The sequence below is a fragment of the Hemiscyllium ocellatum genome, chromosome 34, assembly GCF_020745735.1.
Source record: "Hemiscyllium ocellatum isolate sHemOce1 chromosome 34, sHemOce1.pat.X.cur, whole genome shotgun sequence".
In the NCBI taxonomy this organism is placed as follows: Eukaryota; Metazoa; Chordata; class Chondrichthyes; order Orectolobiformes; family Hemiscylliidae; genus Hemiscyllium; species Hemiscyllium ocellatum.
Window position 1 is genome coordinate 14,146,268 of NC_083434.1, and position 19,453 is coordinate 14,165,720.

The following is a 19,453-nucleotide window of genomic DNA, read 5'->3' on the forward strand; positions in this document are numbered from 1 at the left end:
AGGATAATCTAAGATTCTAAAATTGTAAAGAGAAAGTCTTGCATTTTTATAGCACAACTTACAAACACTGGATGTCCAAAGTATCTTCAAACAAAAGTAATATTTTAGCAGGCGGTCACTGTTGCAATATGAGAAATGAAGCAGCCAATTTGCACACAGCAGAGTCCTACAATCAGCAAAGTAATAAAACCCAGACCATCTTTTCATTTGAAATGTTGATTGATGGATAATTATTGGCCAAGAAAGCTTAGATTTTTGCTTTCAAAACCTCAAGTGGGACTTGAACATACATCCTTCTCACTCAGAGGTGGTAGCATCAAATCAGGTGGTCAATTAATGGTCTTTTCTTGGACAGTCTCCACCTGATATTCTACAGATGGTGCATCTGCTGTGCCATGTGGTGAAACCATTAGGTAAACCCTGGTAATCTGACTTACGTCTTGGGTTGGAGGGAATTAGAAATCCTGTTGAGGCACCCTGTGCCCAGTGGAAGTCATCAGTTATTAGGTGCCCTTGCTTCTTCCCCTCCTATGAGCATTTTGGTTGTGACCCCACTCCCATCCCATCACCAACTCTGCTTCACTGGCCTCTAGTGAAACTACTCTATTTAACTTACAGTCCAGCCTCCATGCTGCTCATCATGGAGAAATGGTTCCAGTTCCAGCAGTAGTCAGATATCCAAGTGCTAGGATTGGAGAGTGTACAACCATTTGATTGACAGCCAACTTTCAACTGGGATGCGGAAGACAGGACCTGGGCCATTTCTCGCTTTACAGACATTGTCAAACTGCTGAGTTTCTCCACAACTTTGTTTTTGTTTCAGATCTCCAGCATCCACAGTAATTTGCTTTTACTTCATTCATTTCAGTAATTTAATGAAATAACATGGTTCCTGAGTCTGCAGAGGTGCCTCACCTGAGTTTTCAGCTGGGGCTGGAGCCATTGCTTCTTTACAGAACTCTAGCCACAGGTTATTTAATATGGAAAGACGTGAAGGTAATACTTGCATTTATTGGGAAAACTAAAGCTGGGCACCATAAGTATATAGGTCTCACTAATAATACAAAGCTCTTCAGCTGGACAGTGATTCAAATGTGAAACTTGCCATCAGAATGAATGATTGAGATGAGTAGCATCAATATTTTTAAGCATATGGAGGGAGAAAGGAATAGAAGTTTAAGGTGGTCGGGTTCAACAAGGAGGTGTGACATGAAATTTGTACAGAGCAGTGATGTAACATGGAGCAGTTGGTTCAAGTGGCCTGTTCCTTTGTTGTTCATTTAATTTAGTTGCAGTTTTGCATCAGTGCAGGGAGGAGAGTGACATTGTGGTGTAGAACTGAAATATGAACTGAAACGAAGGAGGAGATTTGTCACTGCTGTATTTTTGTACAAGATCAGAGAATGCAGAAATTACAATAAATATACAGATAGTGTGTCAATAAGCCCACAGTTTTTCTCCTGCTTTGGACCCATCTGTAATAGCCCATAAAAGGGAGAAAGATTACTTTGCAGGGTAAAGCCTAGAAATAGCTTGGATTTTCCAGTCTGTTTAGTACAAATAATTGCATGACACATTAATGTAGGATTTTAAATGCTTAATTATCATTACTTAGTAACAAGATAGAGTTGGCACAGCAGAACATTCAGTTTCCGAACTACTTTATGATAACATGCGCTGTTTATACAGTGATTACTTGAAATTATACACAGTGACTATTTATCTTCATTAATAAAATAGACCAGTTTTTTTTTAGTTTTGCTTTTATGTGCAGAAATCTTGAATTTATCTCAGTACCTTCTCACTGCTATATCCCCTGAGGAATACATCTCAACCGCGGTTTGTAGGACCTAGAAGTTCTCACTCTCTGATCATCTGGCACCAGGGGACGCCAATGTCAAGACTTGTGATGGATCAAAAACTCACTTATGTTCTGCCTGTCGACTCTTGATGACATGATTGGTGTGCAATCAAACGGGTTTTTTCAGAGTAGGAGATTTGCACGTTTGCACCTTCTGCTTAATTCCACCCTTCACTCGTATGCCTCACTCCCATTTCCCCCATCCCCCGCTCCCACCGTCTCCCCATATCCCAGTAGGTCATTGAAGGTAAGTCTCTTTGGAAACCTTTTATGTTTATCACAGACTGGGGTCGCAAGGAGAAGGAAATCAGAAGCAAAGGCAAGGATTTTCCATCTGCCCCCCACACTTTAAAAGAAAATCAGAAATAGAATTGTGGAAAACTTTATGGGATTCAATTAAACTGCTGTATGTTAATAAACTTACTGCTCAGACAGGGAAAAAAAGAAAATCAGGAAATTGTAACCATGATGTTCATATCTTCAAGAAATTTTGAGAGGTGTTGAAGTGAGAGTTATGAGTAGTAATTGACAGCATGGCAGGAGATAGAATCGCTACAATATGGAAGCAGACCATTCGGCCCATCGAGTCCACATTGCCCCTCCGAAGAGTATTCTACCCAGACTCTGCCTTCTACCTAATCTTTGTAACCTTGCATCTCCCATAGCCAATCCATCTAACCTGCACATATTTGAACTGTGGGAGGAAACTGGACCACACAGAGGACACCCATGCAGATACAGGGAGATTGTGCAAACACCACACCGTCAGTTGCTTGAGGGTGGAATCAAACGTTGGTCGCGGGCACTATTAGGGAGCAGTGCTAACCACTGGGCCACCACGCTGCTTGTTCACAGATGGTTCACAGTAAAGATTTTCACAGGTTCAAACAAATGTCTTACATTTATTTGACACTTTTCAAATTTTCAAGACACTCCAAAATGTTCTACAGCTCGTGAATTACTTTCACTGTGCAGTTAGTTTTGTAATATAGTAATTATGATGGCCAAACTGAGAGGTTCCACAAACTGCAGTGAGGTAATAAACAGGTAATTTGTTTTCGTGATGTTAGATTGCTTTGGGAGAACTGACCTGATTTTCTTCAGATAGGATCTTTTATATCTAGTTGACGAGACAACCAGAGGTAGAGTTTAATGTATCATTGGTGAAGCAGTACTTTCAACAGTGGATCAATTCCTTACTATTGCACTTGAGTTTCAGCTCAACTTTCTGCTCAAGTTTTTGGCATGACACTGGTACTCACAACATTCTGTTTCCAAGGAAAATTGTTGTAGATGGTTTCAGAGAGATATCTGTAGCATAAAACTGTTGTGACTGAAAGCCCTTCTGTCAGTGGAGCAATACATAAATGGTACTTACTGCAATATATGATTTGGACACTTTTGATTTTGAATACTTTAGATTTTACAGAGACAAAGATACAAGATCCTCACAAATTGTCTTAGTTCATTGTTGCTATTCATTTGCAGAGCATCCTTGTGGAGTAGGACTTTTAGCATTCATAGCAATTGCCAATCATAGCTAATTTTATAGGTTCACGAAGGTTTAAATTAAGCATGGATAAGGAACTCCTCAGAAATGGATTTTATTGTGGAAGTAAGCAATATTGTTTCTCCCTGTAATTTAAATGCCAATACACAGAAATGCCTGTTTCAGCCCAGGTGGATGGACAGAGAAGGGATATGTGTGTGTTTTTCCATGTGTCTGTGTGTTTGTGTATGTGTGCCAAGGATGTATGAGGGTTCTACTAAAAGGAACAGGTTTACTGAAAAACTAACTTTTTGGTCTATCATTCAGCTTCGATGGATTTTACTGGAATGCAGATTGGCAACATGTTTAATGATCAATAAATGCAAAAAGGGTTTGTTCAATTAATGATGACAAAGCTAGAATTCATTAGTCCATCATTTTGGTTGAACACAACTGCAAGCACTAAATGGCTGAAACCTCTCATACAAACACAATGGGTGTGCTTGTAATTTGGAACACTTCCTCAAAGAAATGTCAATATTACACAGAATGTTGTGAGAATGTATACCAGATGTGCATGTGAGGAATACCTATTTTGATTTTAACTTATATGCAGGGATCCATTACTGTACCACTTCAGGTATAGTTAAGTGAAAACTAGAATATTTCAATTGACTGATGTATTTATGTCATCACCCAATGAAGTAAATAGTAATCTAACTACAACAAGAGCTTTCCCTGACTAATTCTTCAGTTTTCTATCTGAAGACAGGTCTTTGGAGATTATTTGCTAAACAAAGATGTGGTCCCAAATTTCATAAACCTTGACTGAAAGTGAATAATTTTAAAGTTTCAAGACATTTCTGGCCTGATAAGTAAATATTGAGTGTGTTTCTGGTACTTCATATTGGGCAAGCAGAGATCAGTAATATCCTAAAATTTCATCCCTATTTCCCACAGAATCTGCTTAGACGGAGTTCAAAAGTGATGACAGAGAAAATCAAATCCATTTCAAGTAACTGTGACCACTAGTGCAACACCACTCCATCACCCTACCCCACACCCCTGCCCAGCCTGCTACCCAAAACATTGGTCTTGCCTTCATTCATCAAAACCACATACTTTGGAATTCCCTCCCTTTATCTTCTCCTTACAGATATTGCCTAAAGTCAACCCCATACGCAAATGAAAAGAACTGAGAACCGAGTGAAATACAGAAGGCTCAGAAGAAGGTGAAAAGCAAATAAGAGACGCAAAGAAGAATTTTGAAAAAAAGACAGGCAGCTAACCTAAAGGGAAATACTAAAGTCTTCTGTAAGCACATCAGTAGTAAAAGGGTGGTAAAAGGAGGACAATTAGTGTCCTAAAAGGGAACTTATACTGAGGCCAAAGGCATGGCTGAGGTGTCAGATGAACACTTTGTATCTGTTTTAACCTACAAGTTAGATGCTGCCCACGCAATGGTGACGGGGAGGAAGCTTGGTCACTATAAGGATTAGGGACTTAGAAAGAAAATTTAAATTCTGCACAAAAGAAATCTCAGGGCATTGAAGCTTTGAGTAGTGGGTAAGGGACCCAACCTCTCTTAGCAGAAATCAACAGTAATGCAACACATACTGAAGACAATGTTCAATGAACATGAAGATGAATTTGATACACTTAGAGGAAATAACTTCAAAACTCATAAATAGCTCACTAATAAGTAGTTTTTCAAAAATTAATTCACAGAGATATGATATGAGTGGCATGAGTGAAGATGAGGTTTACTAGGATGTTGCCTGGGCTACAGAATTTCAGTTGTAGAGATTGGACAGACTGAGGTTCTTTTCCTGAGAGCAGGGGAGATTGAGACAGGGTATGAATGAGATGTATAAAATCCTGAGGGACATAAATAGGGTAGACAGGAAGAAACCTTTCCCCTTATAGATAGCTCAATGACAGGGAGCATAGATTTAGATAAGGGGTAGCAAGTTTAAAGGAAATAGAGTCATACAGCACAGAAGAAGATCCTTCAGTCCAATTCGTCCATGTCAAACAGACATTCCAATCTGACCTAGTCCCATTTCCCAGCATTTGGCTCATATCCCTCTAAATTTTTCTTTTACACATACCATTCCAAATGCTTTTAAATATTGTAATTGTACCAGCCTCCACCATTTCATCTGGCAGCTCATTCCATGCACACAAACCGTCTGCGTGAAAATGTTGCCCCTCAAGTTCTTTTTATGTCTTTCCCCTCTCAGCTTAAACCAATGCCTTCTAGTTTTGGACACCGCTACCCTAGGAAAAAGACCTTGGCTATTCACCCTATCCATGCCCCTCATGATTTTGTAAACCTCTGTATGGTCACCTCTCAGCCTCTGAAGCTCCAGGGAACAAAGCCCTAGCCCATTCAACCTCTCCCTAGAACTCAAACCTTCCAGTCCCAGCAATTTCCTTGTCAATCTTTACTCCATCCTCTCAAGTTTAACAACATTTTTCCTATAGAAACGGGACCAGAATTGTATGCAGTATTCTAAAAGAGGCCTCACCAATGTCCTGTATCATAATGTCCCAGCTCCTATACTCAACATATTGACTATTGAAGGCAAGCACGAAGAATGCTTTTTCTCACCAACCTGTCCATCTGCAACTCCATTTTCAAGGAGATGGAAGAAAATCTTTACCACTCTGATGGCAGAGAATCTGGAACTCACTGCCTATGAGGGTAGTAGAGGCAGAAGCCCTCATAATACTTAAGAAGTATTTAGATGTGCACTTGCAATGCCAAGGCAGACAAGGCTATGGACCAAGTGCTGGAAAATGGGATTAGAATTGTTAGATGGTTGTTTTTGACCAGTGCAGACATGATGGGCTGCAAGGCCTTTTTCTATGCTGTAGATCTATTGACCCTTTGACTTTAAGTGTTTAATGTTGTTAATAAGGAGGTATAGGATAAGCTGTTAGTACATAAAGTTGATAACACACCTGCCCTGGTTGAGATGCATCCAAGGATTTTGAAGAAAGTGAGCATGGAAATTGCCAAGGCACTGTCAACAATCTTTCAATCTTCCCTGGATTCATAGGTCGTGTTGATGAAGTAGAGAACTGCAAAAATCTGACCCATTCAAAAAAGGTTGTTAAGATTGGTCCAGCAATTACAGATTAGTCAGTTTAACTTTGATAATGGGGAATGTTCTAGAAGCAATTATTCACCATAGAATTAATATTCACATAGAAAAATGTGGGTTAATTTCACACAGGCATTGTGGACTTTTTAAGGGAAAATAAAGTCTAATTAACTTGACAGAGTTTTTGAAGATGTAATAGAGAGGGTTGGTGATGGCAAGGTTTTCGATGTGGTGTACATGGACTTCCAAAAGGCCTTCAATATGATGCCACATAACAAACTTGTAAGTAAAGTGAGAGATCGTGGAATAAGAGGGGCAATAACAAGACAGAAAAAAAGTTGGTGAGTGACGGGTAACAGAGTATTTATTGATAATAGGTATTTATTGCGCTAGAGGAAGGTTTGTATTGGAGTTCTCCAGAGATCAGTATTTGAATGGTTCCTTTTCTTGATATATAAATAATTTAGATGTTCGTCTATATGGGGACAATTTCAAACTTTGTGAACATTACAGAACTTGGATGAATTGTAAACAGTGAGGAGGACAGCATAGAACTTCAAAAACAACATGTCAAGGTGCTGGAGTGTGCAGATAGGTGGCAAATTAAGTTCAAAAGTAGTGAGGGATGAGGTGTTCACCCTTTTACAGGGAACATGAGGAGACAGTATCAAATAAAGGGTACTATTCTAAAGGGTATGCAGGAGCAGAGAGAATTGGATGTATTTGTGCATATATCATTAAAGATGGCAGGACAGGTACAGAGAGCTGTTAATAAAGCATACAATATTCTAGGCTTCAAAAATAGGGTTAAAGAGAAGGGAACTTACACTGAATCTATATCAGTCACTTAGTAGATCTTAGCTGTATTTTGTGTAGAGTTCTAGGTACCACACTATAGGAAGAATGACAATGCATTGGAGAAATTGCAGAAATGCTTTATAAGATGCTTTTGGGATTGATAAACTTCATTTATGAGGATTTTTGGAGAAGTTGGGACAGTTTGCCTTAGAGAGAAGGAAGCTAAGAAACTGAACAGAGATTTGACAGAAGTTTTCAAAATCACGAGGGGTCTGGGCAGAGTAGATAGGGAGAAACTGTTCCTACTCATGAATGGATCAAGAATTGGGGGCACAGTTTTAAAGTATTTGATAAAAGAAGCAAATGAATGATCTGGGTTTGGAATGCATGACCTGAAGTTGTAGTGACGGCAGATTCAAGAGGGCATTAGATAAATGGTTAAACAGAAACATGTCCAAGGTGATAGTGGAAAGGCAAGAGTTTAGCACTGAATCTAAATGCTCAGATAGCCAGTGCAGTCACTTGGGACAAATGGCTTCCTCTGCATCATATCAATTCTTTGATTCTGTTCAGCATTTGGTCATCTCTCTTAATATTCTCATATTAGTCCAGTGTTCATTTCTATCATTGCTTCCATATGAAGTGATTAAAGATACTTTCTAAGTTGAAGATGCTATATCAATGAGAACTGTTGCAAATTGACCAAGAGAAAAAATGATAAATACCTGAAAAGGAAAGAAATAATTATGGAATGTAGAAAAGGAAAAGGATGGGAATAAGCGACTGACTCTTCCAAGACCTGATGCAGGTGTAATGAACTAAATGACTATCTCTTGTGTTGTATTATGCTATGTAAATTACTCCTGCCAGGCCTAATAGAAGCACAAAGGCAAATATAAACATGATAGTACCACAAAATCCCGTCTTGAGCAGTTGAGTCTTGACTCCTAGGTCAAAGTATGGAGAAGGTGCATAAATCAACATTTTTACTCTTTTGGACATAGGTGCAAACTTTTGGCCTGCCATAAATGGTATCTATGGATTCTATTTGGTATTTAGGATTCCAGATCTGAAAATCTAAGTTACATGTAAAAAGGTTTCCAAGTTATCTATTTTCACTGAAGTACTGAATCAGTTTAGGGGAAGTAGTGATCTAGTGGTAATGTCACTGTGCTATAATCCCAGACTAATGCTCTGGGGAACATGAATTTGAAACTCATCAGAGCTGATTGTGAAATTTGAACTCAACAAAAAATCTGGAATTAATAAAGCTGGTATAACAATAACTATACAGCCATTGTTAATGGTCATAAAAAATGAATCTAGTTCACTTATGTCCTTTAGGGAAAGAAATCTGGTTTATTTACCTGGTCTGGCCAACATGCGACTCCAGATACACAATGGGTTACAGTCTATATCCCATGAAAATGTAATCAGTTTAGCTTTTCTTTAGTTAACCAGTGAAAATGTAATGCAAAACTAAAAACACATTTAGACAGCATCATTTAGTTTCTTTTTTGTTCCGTATGTCAGATCAATTTAAGATAGCACCAACTACACAAAGTAATTCAAAGTTAATTTTGCTAAAATTGTCAAACTATATTGTTATTTCGATGTCTGCAGTAACCCTGATTGATATGAAAGAACCATTGAATGTGGTTCCTTGCTGGAGTGCCAAAAAAATTTAAACTGCACAGCTAATACAGAATTGGACTGATGTTTGTGAAGCGGTAGAGAATCATTTGCCCTTGTACTGTGGGAAAACCACATCATTTAAATGTAAAACGTAATTATGTATAAATGCGGTTTGGTATCATACTGGATTTGCTTTGCTTAATATAGAATAGCAAATTATACAAGAATCTGGAAACATAATGTTTTGTTGATATATATTACAGTTTTGAGATAAATCTGTTTGGTTTTACAATAGCTGCAGTATAGTCAGTTGGAATCTGATTTTAGTATGCTAATGATAAACGCTAAATTCTTCTCTAACTACCTTCAACCAAAGTTGAGACCTTTTTGAATTTAATAATTCAGTTAATATGCATTAAATTAAACAGAGGAAACAGAAGAATTAAAACAACTTTACATTATGGATATTTACTTACTGTTTGTGGGTAAAGAATTGATCCTACTTTCTTGTAAGCAAATTTTACATTTTGTCATAATAACTTTTAGGGATTTTATGAAGATAAATCTCACCCGCGCAGCTTTCCAAGCAGATGTGTGGAAGATATAGATATTCTGTACTTTTACAAATGAATATTTTAAGTAATAAACCATTAAATGAAAATGAGCAGTACTCTGGTTCCGACAGATGCCAGAAGGTCTGAATATGGGAAATATTTTGTACATGAAGAGTTGTTATTGCCATCATCTTTGTTTATAGGTAGGATTTCATGAGAACAATGGAAATCAGTAGCGCTAGTCTGCACTGAGTGTTTAAGTGACTGCCAAGCAACACTATGGTGCCACAATCTTTAAAGATTATTTTATTTTACTCTATCAGTTCTTGGGTTAATGTGGTCCCATTTACACTGTATGAGTGTGTATTTGAAGATACAGACACTACTTCAGAAAATGCATTCACCAGACATTGAAAATAAAAGAGTTAATCTTACAGCAGTAATGTAATGGAGCGATGGAAACAATTACAAACTCTACAGCATCTGAACTCAGCTCAGGAAAACAAACAACTAAAAAAAATGCCACTAGGATTACCCATGCTAATATAATTTCACCCAATGCTCCCTTGTGATAGTAATGCATTCCTAGCAGCCTTATTGTCACAGGATCATAAGAATTTTTTCATTTGAAGCACCCAGCTTTTGACAGCCCTTCAGATCCAAATTGACATTTTACATGCAAAATCTTTTATATATGTATAATGTATATTCAAAATTCCAATCATACCAGCCTATCCAAAAGGTAAGTCCAGGATGATTTAATCCATGAATTATTCAGTTTTAAGCGGCTGATGGAATTGCTAACTGCGAAGGGTTTCTGTGGCACTCTGCACTGCAGACTCTCCAATACCCCTGTCATTTTATTCATTCCTCCGACTGTGATCTGTTCCCCTGTTTAAGAGCCTGTCCCTTGGGGCACTGGCTCACATACCACATGCGTAAAATTGGCAAAATCCTAAATGTGCTTCTGTCTCATACCGCAGTCTTCACCGGCTGTCGTTTTATTTGCCTCATTAGATACCACATCCTGGCAATGTCTGCAGATCCTGAACCTGATGTAGAAAAATGTAAAGCTATATCAGGGATAAGGGGGTGATGCAAATATTGTAATCCAGGTGATGGTACAGTGCTTCCTTTGTTTTCACAACACACTTTATATCTGGAAGCTATTTTTTGCCTTCAGCTGCATTGAATGTATTCAGTGAAATCCGTTAGATAGAACAAGCTGGTTGATGCACTTATTCCAGAGGTTGAAGCTCAGATGAAGGCTGATATTAAAAGACAATTTAATCCACACTCAGCGACAAAAAAAAACAAACGATGAAGCAGTTGGACGGTCTGGATTTTATAGCTGCTTGAATCTGCAATTGGAAATACAAATGTGCACAACTCCATTTTCCTCAGTTTCCAGCATGACATGTACTGCAATCCCCGGGATTCTCCACACGATGGCTAGTGATGTTGATACTAGACAGCTGCTGCCCTGTATCCAGGAATGATTTGAAGTGAAGTAGGTCAGCAGGTCTGGCCTCTAATTTGAGATCTGTGCAAAGCCAGAGACAGATACTGTTGTCAATCCATGTTATTGCATTCATTCTTGATTTGAGCTAAGACTGGAACATCAAGCTGCATGGTTGCAAAAAAAAAGGCCTTGATGACATGGTCGATGAAAAGTAATGTATCCTTTGTCCCGACCGTGCAGGTACGTTAGCATGGCACAAGAAACTATTAATAAAGAGCCAGGGAGCACAAAGCCATCCTTCATCAAAGGCTCTCATCATAACATTGTGGGCACAGACCTTTTGTGTGGTTCCTTTACTTAACTGAAAGCACTGCATGCCAAGAAAATTAACCTGTAAATCTAGTAAGCAGTTTCTTTTGCTATTTCACTCCCGATAAGGCTTTTTTCTCCCATAAGACCGACGGCGCAGGTGAAAGAATCCTATTGCTGCTTTGAGCCTGCTGCAGCGTCTGCTTTGCCGCACTGCGACTGGAAATCTGCAGCAGTAAGAGCTAGCTTTCTGGCAGTTGCGATCGTGAAGAAACCAGCAGCACTATGACACTGCAGTCAGCTGACTTTGCAGTGTTATCATTTCAGTGGTGCTACGCAGACTTAAACTGGTTCGCGAGTTGGTGCAAAAGGAGTAACCCCTGGTGAAGAAATGGACTCCGCTATGTACTCTCACAAAATGACTGGCTTGCTTCTGCTGCGACTTGCCTCAAGATCATCAGTTTAAATAACTTTTGGCAGGAGAGCAAAGGAAGTGGATTCTACTTCCTGTTGATACAATATGTGGATGAAAACTGCGTTACAGTTTTCCCTTTCCATCAGTGAAATGTCTACATTAATTGCATGTGAAGAAAATATTTGTCCTCCTATTTACCACAGTGCAGTCCCTGTCTGCATTTTCCATTGCTACAGTAACCCTTTAGCAGGCATCATAGTATAAATTTCCATTTCCAGCTGGCTGCTTGTAATTGGTACAGTTTAAAATAGCAATTCCCAATGAGGGCCAATTCTCAAAGGTTTACAGTGGAATGTTTAAACTATGTATAAAATAAATGATTCAAGTGCTTGACTTTGTTCTTTTTTAAGGAGATGGTCTGTTTATCATGCACCTCATATTATACTTGAGAGAATAGACTTCATGAAGATGCCTGTCACTGATGGCAAGTTTCGATTTTCATTCACACTAATGCAAAATGAAGAAAGACAGCTTAGTGCAACAAGTATATTGTGACCCTATTGAAAAAGATGAGGCAAAATAACAATTGAAGTAAAATAAATATATGAAATGTAAGCTTATTTCATCTGTGCTATTTCTTTAAAAAAAACTTTAGGTATTTTTTCAGAATGTTTATATTTATATGTTTATTACTGGGTGAGGTGATAGCCTAGTGGTGTTATCGCTAGACTGTTAATCAGAGACCTAAGGAATGTTCTAGGGATCAGGATTTGAATCCCACTATGGCAAATGGTGGAATATGAATTCTATAAAAATCTGGAAATAAGAGTCTAATGATTACTATGAAACAACGTCAATGGTCAAGAAAAAAACATCCAGTTCACTAATATTCTTTATAGAAGGAACTGCCATCCTTACCTGGTCTGGCCTACATGTGACTCCAGACCCACAGCAATGTGGTTGACTTTGAACTGCCCTCTGGTTAATCAGGGATGGGCGATAAATGTTGGCCTAGCCTACGAATAAATAAGAAAAAATAAGAATTTATAAGAGTATCGAAGTACCACAAGAAAAAACAGAATTATGTTGCAATTTATTGAAATCACAATTCGCTAACATTACAAATCAGGATGTGAGATTCCTTTGTTCATTATACCCCATTTTATCACACAGTATATTTGTCCTTCACTCCCAGACCTCCTATCAATTCAGTTCTGAGCTAGTTACCAAAAATATCCAAGGATGGCTCAGGAATGAAAAGCATTCCAATTTTCCTCTCTTCATAGAGGTTGGCCTCCACTTAAAACCAATTAGGTAGCTTTTCCAAAGAATATATTGAGCTTCATGTATTACTTCTATGATTCAAGACTGCAATATGCCAAGTACAAGATCAATGAATCGTAGCAAACTGGTTAATGGTGATGAAAGGGAAGTTTTTCGTGGCTGAGACAAATAGATGGTTGTGGTTGTCAGAACTCAATCTTCGCAGCCCCATGATTTTACTACAGGCACTCCTCCGTGAAATGTCCTCGGTTTAACTACCATCATTTGTTTTATTAACAAGTGTCCTCCTATCCTATGATCAGGTTCACTTACTGTTCTGTCTTCAAACCATTACACCCCTCAACTTTTAGTGGCACCATAATCATCACATCTGTTATTGTTGACATTGGGGGGTATCAATGGCCAAAGGAATATCTAGGCCAGCCACATCACCACCATTGATACATGATTAAGGCAAAGTTTGGGTAATATGTGATGAGTGGCTTACCTTCTGACCTTTCAAATCTGTCATCACTGTGCCTCATGACAAAGTAATAGCAGAGTACTTGTAACTTGCCTGAATAGAAATAACTGCAACAACAATCAAAAAACTGAAAATCATCAAGCAACAAGCATTTAATTTGATCACTGTCCTTGATCCAATATACAGCTTTACACTATCAACACCCTGTGGATGCAGCACATACTGTCCACATTTAAAATACCACAAGAAAAATGGCACAAGGTCTGCTACGGTCACGAAAGCACATTGCCAAAAATCCAACTAAAAAAAACACAGCGGTTGTATGAAGAGACTTGCTCTGAACAGACATAGGAGAGTATAAATAGCACCAGTCACAGAATGTTTGTCTAGGCTTCAGCTCTGCAGAATCTCCTTCTGATGGAATTGGTAGTTTGCCCACATAAACAAAGCTGGAGGAGAGAGATGACATGAAATGCTTACAATTCGTAACCTGACAAACTGCTTTATGCTTGGAAAGACATTTAGCAATTTGTTTTGTAGAAAGAAAAGGGTCTGATTTTACTCTCTTCTGGCATAAATGCAAGAGGCTTAAATACATTTTAATTAAATTTGAATCTTGAAATAATTTTTCTACTGTGACTGCAGATCAGATGTATGCAAATTATATATAAATGTAGTATTTGCTGTTCTGCACAGTTTTTCGACAGTAAAGCTGTCCATTAATTGTTTTTGGTTGTTTCTGGCCATGGTTCGGTAAATCAATTTAAGCATCAAGACTGTAAATTGGTGACTTAAAAACCTTGAGATTTGGAAATAATTTCATAGATTCAAAAATAATGCTGGAACACTGAAGCTGGGTCTGCTGTAAGATCCCTTTGCTTTTGGTATTTTATTTTAAGGACGTTTCAATTCAACAATCATATTACCACTGCTTTGTTACATCCCACCCCTTATTCTTCAGCTATTTCCTTTCTTGCTAGACACCTATCTGCTACTGTGCACTCCATCTCCCTCTAGGGCTTAGTTTTTGCAATTCTCATTTTGTTACAGATACATTTGTTTTATTTTCCCAGGTTGCTGCTGTTCCCTGTTTTAATTTTTCAAGCTGCTACCATCCTAGGTTTTGACTTCCAGGCAAGTCCTACTCTTTTTTTTAAAACCGTTTCTTACTTATTTCCTTTGCAATAACACTTGGCTGCCACTCTCTGGTATTAATTTGCCTCAGCTCACTCTTGCTTGCTTTCTCTCCATTGTTTTAATTCCTGGACTGTCATTCTCTCCCACACTTCCCTTATAAATTAATAAGCAACTGATTCACTTCTATACAACATTGATACATGCAGATAACATTACGTAAACATGATGTCTGGTAATTCAATTGAAATTGAAAAACATAGTTTAATTTAGTTATTACTCTGTCTTGACCATTAAGAACAATAAAAACCTTAAAGAAGTAACTCATTCTATACTTTGAGATAAGAGCATCATGAGACTCAAATACACAGTAGAGATATACAGATGGGATTGGAACTGGATCATGTGCCACATCTCTATGGATGTCGAAATATGCTTTGATTTTATCCAGCAACTAGAAAGCCAATATAATCAACAACAAGGTAACATGATGATAGGAAATTGTATTGCTCTTCTGTTTGATTACCATCTACTATAATGGCGCTTTACTGGGTCTGATCAAATGGTTCTTAACTTAATCTGGTTTACATTTTTTAACTGAGAGGATCGCTTTAAAGAAATTAATCTTGTCAACAACTTGATTAGAATCAACCAAGACATTTGAAGGTTATAAACTGGATTATCATATAGTTACTGTTTGATTCATCACTTTTTCAAATATACTTGTTTTATATTAAAACATAATTAAATCAACCTGAAATTATTCAAACTAACTTTAATAATTGGAAAATATGACTACATATCGAACTGAGAGATATTAGTTCCTAAGGGTTATGCAACTTTATTTTCTATCATTTGGTGGACCAAAATATGTTATGATGAAAAAGTTCATGAAGTTTACATTGACATCTTTTAAGACAAATTTTCTGCTACAGTTAGCAATTGAAAAGCTTTTACTGATATACTAGGACCAACTGTTAAATATACGTTTCATTTCTATTAGCTTTGGATCATTGAGGGTTTGCCAAATCTTCTTCAACAATATCAACCAAAATGGAATAAAGTACTGAAGCATTAATAAAATGTCCAAAATTAGCAAACATTATAACTATAGAGAAAATAAAGAAGAATGATCTGAGTCTCATAAGAAAGGACAATTCTAGTTGTGTTGGTGCAGTCAATAGATAGCCTTTGATTATATTCATTCTTAAAGATGAGTGAGCTGCAAGCTTTTCATTCATTCTTGGAATGTGGGTGTCATAGGCAAGGTAAGCCTTCATTGTTCAGCCTAAATTACCTTTGAGAAGATACTGATAAGCTGCCTCCTTGAACCGCTGCAGTTCATGAGCTGTCAGTAACTTCACAATGCTGTTTAGGAAGACAGTTCCTGTGTTTTGACCCACTAACAATGAAGGAATGGTAATATTGTTCCAAGTTGGGATGGTGAGTGGCTTTAAAGGTAACTTAAAGGTGGTGGTGTTTCTATGCATCTGCTGCTCTTGTGTTTCTAAGTGTGGAAACATGCTTTTGAAGAAAGTTGTGTGAGTTGCTGCAGTTGATCATGTAGGTGGAACACATTGCTGGAACTGTGTGATGGTAGTAGAATGAGTGATTTTTGTTTACGCACTGCAGGGAAGATCTGAAATGAAAAACAAGATGTTCCGTCATTTTTTTTTCATTGTTATTGTTGCTTCTCATTTGCAGAGCACCAGGAATTCCAAAATGATTACAAAATTGTGAGCAGTTTTGGGCCCTGTATCTAAGGAAAGATGTGCTGGCTTTGGAAGGGGTTCAGAGGAAGTTTACAAGAATGATCCCAAGGATGAAGGGCTTGTCATATGAGGCGCATTTGAGGACTCTGAGTCTGTACCTGATGGAGTTTAGAAAGATGAGGGTGAATCTGATTGATATGAACAGGATACTGAGAGACCTGGATAGAATGGATTTGAAGAAGATGTTTCCACTAGTAGGGAGACAAGAGTGAAGGGACCACCCTTTAGAATTGAGATGAAGAGGAATTTCTTCAGCTAGAAGTTGGTGACTCTGTGGAACTCATTGCCACAGAGGGTTCTGGAGGTCAAGTCATTGAGTATATTTAGTCAGAGATAGATAGGTTCTCGATGAGCAAAGGGATCAAAGATTATGGTTGAATGGCTTAATTCTGCTCTTTTATCTTGTGGTCAAAATACATCAACTTGAAAGGCAAAAGATATGTAAAGCAAATTGGATTTATTCTAAGTTGTCAGGAGTCTAACCTATTTTCTACCATCCAGATTGTTGTCATAGGAGACTTTGAGCCTTTAGTTTTTCACAATCTCTTCATAGATTCTCCAGAATCCAATATAAAAGAAATCAATAGAAACAATATAAACTCCATCGTAACTTGTGAAATTTCCTTGGAAACTATATCAAGAAGGAGGTCACACTTTAAGAACTAAAACATTTGAACTGAAATAGTTGTCTTATTTTGTCCTGCTGTTTCAAGACCCTTTGCATTCCTTCAAACCAAATAGAAGGAAAAGCGCAACAAATTTTTAAAAAGAACCACTTGAGAGACAATTGTGGGAAATAAAATCTTGGATATGTTGGCACAGAGTCATAGCACTTTTTAAAAACTGCTTTTGGCTCCAAGCAATGAGTATTATCACAAATAAGGAGCTCTAAAAATATACCAGTAGACTGGTGTATTAATAATATGGGCCTCAGGAGAATCTAGCCCACATGAGAGACTTATCAACTCTCCTGATCCCACAGCCAGCCAATTGTGATTTCTTTGTTTCCATTTGTTTTCTCCAGCTCTCCATCTTTAGAACACCAGAGATGATCAACAATAACTAATGAGGCCTACTACAACTGCACTGACTAGGTGATTTACCAGGACACCTTAATTTTATAGTTAATTGAGCTTTATATTTATTTATTTACAATAGGTGTCACTGGTAAGGCCACTGATTGCTGTTTAGAATAAAGGGGTAAGCCACTTTCTTGATCACATCTGAGTAGCTTGCTATATCAATTAAGAGAGCAGGCTACAGTCAAACACATTGCTGTTGTTTGAAGTGACATATCAACCAGACATAAAGGAAATTAGCAAAGCAAGTGGGTTTTGACACCAATCTGGTTTTTGCATAGTCAGCCTTATTTTTACTAGTTTTCTTTTAATTTCAAAATGCTATGTAAATAATTGAATTGAATTCGCCCAGCTGGCATACTGGGGATTTGAATTCGTGAGTCTGGATCATTAGTCCAGACCTCTGGATTACTAATCCAGTTACAGGAGCAGGAGTAGACCAGTTAGCACTTGGGCCTATAATTTTTAAATATCCATTCATGAAATGCAGGTATCAGTAGGTGTACCAGTATTTATTGCCCATCCTATTTGCCCTTGAGAAGTTGGTGGTAAACTACCTTCTTGGACCACTGTAATTCATATGGCAAGCATTTTTCAATAGTTAATGGCTGTTTGTGTTTGTGTTTCCAATTCCACATTCCCATTTATCCCCACTAACCCTTGATTCCCGTATTTAACAAGAATCGATCTATTTATGTAGCTCTGTCTTAATGATTCAATGATAAATATTTAAGACTCCACCTGTACCACATTTTGAGGCAGACAGTTCCAAAGTTACACAACCCTCTGAAAGTAAACGTTTCTCCTAATTTTAAACCCATAATTCTGGATTTACCCACCAGTGGAAACATCTCTTCTAATTCCCCCTTGCCAAGACCATTTAGGATCATACACACTTCAGTGAAGTCATACCTCATCCTTTGAAACTCCAGTGAAAGTAAGTACAGACTATTCAACTCATCCTCATAAAACAACCTGTCAATTCCAGATGTAAATCTAGTAAACTGCCTTCTATAACTTGAGCATAATGTCCTTACTTTTATATTCAATTCCTCTGTTAACAAAGAATAACATCTCATTAGCTTTCTTGAGTATGCATTGCACTTGAACCTAACCTTTTGTGACTCATGTACCAGAACATCCAAATTCCTCCTGCATCTCAGAGTTTTACAGTTATTCTTCATTGAAATAATATTCTGCATTTTTTATTATTCTTGCTAAAGTGAACTTCACACTTTTCTACACTATACTCCATCACCAGATTTTTGCTCAGTCACTCAACCTATCAATGTCTGTCTGTAACTTCCTAAGTCCTCTTCAAACATTGTTTTCTACCTCTGTCAGTGTCATCTGTGAATTTAACTATCATAGTATCCTTACAGTGTGGAAGAAGGCCATCCAGACCATCAAGTCCAAAGCTATCCTCCAAACAGCATCCCATCCTGACCCACTCCCCTACCCTATCCCATTAACCCTACATTTCCCATGGCTACTCCATTTAACCTACATACCCCTGCACACTATGGGCAATTTTGCATGGCCAATCCACCTAAGCTGCCCCTTGGAAGGAAACTAGTGTACCTGGACGAAATCCACACAGATGTGGGGAGAATGTGCAAACTCCGAGTCCCTGGCACTGTAAGATAGCAGTGCTAACACTAAGCTACCATGCCTTCTCTCCCCTCATCCAAGCCATTAATGTAAATTGTAAAAATTTGAATCCTCAGCACATACTTCTGTGGGACTCCACTCACCACATCCTGGCTGACAGAAAATGATCCATTTATGCATACTCTATTTTCTACCATTCAGCCAATCTTCTATCAGTGTCTAGATGTAATTGCTTACACAGTGAGATTTTATCTTATGCATTAACCTTTGATTGACATCTTATAAAATGCTTCCTGGAAGTCTAAGTACATAAATCTACAGGTGACTAATGTACCATGCTGATATTTTTCTTTCACTCAGTTTCCAACCTGAGAAAGCAAATTAGTCAATGGAAATTTGGACCAGCAATAAATTGGACTATGAATAAAAAGACACACAAAACAAGAAATGTTAAATATAAGATTATCAGAGAGAAAC

General features: G+C 37.9%; 1 long non-coding RNA gene across 1 annotated transcript in view; it reads right to left on the minus strand.

Moving 5' to 3' along the window:
• The window catches only part of LOC132832346 (uncharacterized), a 112,099-nt gene that overhangs the window by 46,370 nt on the left and 46,276 nt on the right, over window positions 1-19,453 (minus strand). The window contains exon 3 of the long non-coding RNA XR_009646935.1: window positions 12,552-12,649. This is a non-coding gene — a long non-coding RNA (uncharacterized LOC132832346). The remainder of the gene's footprint in view (window positions 1-12,551; window positions 12,650-19,453) is intronic.